Below are 1,743 nucleotides of genomic sequence, written 5' to 3' on the forward strand. Positions count from 1 at the left end.
TTTTATTCATTTCAATGAAAATTTAAAGTTTAGATTTGACATGGTAAAAGATTTCTTTTATAATTTTTTCTTTTTAAATTTTTAATTTGATGAAGTGTTGAAAAAAAATACAAAACTCAAAATGATAATTATTACAAGCAAGAGTTGGATATTGTTATAGTCACTGTGGTTAAAAAACACATATAATTAAATTATAAGTCACTTTTTTTAGTACTGCCAGTTAAAAAGGAATAAACACAATAATTCAAATTTTTAAGTCAAGGAAGAATATAATTCTTAAGAAAATATGTAAATTAATAAAAATAAAAAAATCTCGACAAATTACTAACTTGAAATATTGTTATATTTTCAAGTTAGTAACAAGACAAAATCTTCAAAATTTAATTATTAATTGAATTTCCAATTAAAAACATAAACTTCTTTCAAATTTGGGGACAGAAGTTTTTTTTTTCCAAAAAAAATCTGTCCCCAAATATGAGGATAGATGTTAACTTTATATTAACTTCAACAGATTGATCAAGGACTTAGTGATAGCATTTTCATTGTGTAATGGGCTTAGGTGAATGGCCAAGAGTCATTAATCCCCTCATTAAACTATCTAAAAGCCTACAAAATTAAAATGGTCAAAGCAAATTTTATATTTAGACAATTTATAAATTAATAAATAATTTATTAATTACAAACACTACATATATTCTAAAAATTAATATATATTCAAAATAAATATAAAAAATTCATTATTTATAGTGAGGTTCGAATAATGGATATCTTAGAGTTACTATCGAAACCTTACTTGAATTCGTTTATAAGTACTCTATATATAAACTGGTAAGATAATATCATATACCCATTTACATACTATTCATTATCGTCTCTAATTTTATGACCATTCTCTTTGGGAAATCCTCCATATGTATTTCAAAGTTAATCTATAAGATTCATGATTTATAAATGAATTTAATATGTTTATACTATAATAGACTTACATGACAATGTCACTCAATTATAAATGAGGTTTATTAAAAAGCATTAAATATTTTTTTTCAAATTTTGATTAAAATCAAAATTTTTATTTTAATTTTTGTGAAAATCATTTGGGGATAGAATGAGTAATATTTGTAAAATATATATTTGTTGATCAACAATTGAAAGGATAATTATCTATTTTAAATAAAAAAAAACTTAGAAAGTTGCAATTTTTTGAATAAAAGAAAAGTTCTTATGGCAATGGAACAAGAGAACAAAAACATAAACAATTATTGGTAACAAAATGTAAATGTACTTATTTAATTGTGTATTTTAACTTAAATTGAAAATTGTAAAAAAAAAAAATCAGTTATCTAAAGTCTGAACTAGACTTGATAATTTGTATATGTATATCTTAACCGTATCACATCACGTAAATATAGAGTATTAACAGTTATACGGATAAATATAAACACAATACAATTAATTAATCATATTATGATCTTAAACAAAGATGCGGATATATTTAATAAACGTGTAACGTTAGAGTAAATTTTATATGACACAACACGATAAACAGTATTAAAATTTATACTATTTATGACTTGTTTATATGATTGATATGATTAACACACAACATATACGATTAACACGATTAAAATAATTAAATTGAAATATGTGCTAAAATATGATTATATTATTAAAATTTATAATAAAAAATTATAAACATCATAATATATAAAAAATATAATAAAATTTAATATCAATAAATCTTAA

Source organism: Theobroma umbraticum, unplaced genomic scaffold, assembly GCF_002168275.2.
Source record: "Theobroma umbraticum cultivar Fairchild unplaced genomic scaffold, ASM216827v3 scaffold_20.0, whole genome shotgun sequence".
Lineage (NCBI taxonomy): Eukaryota > Viridiplantae > Streptophyta > Magnoliopsida > Malvales > Malvaceae > Theobroma > Theobroma umbraticum.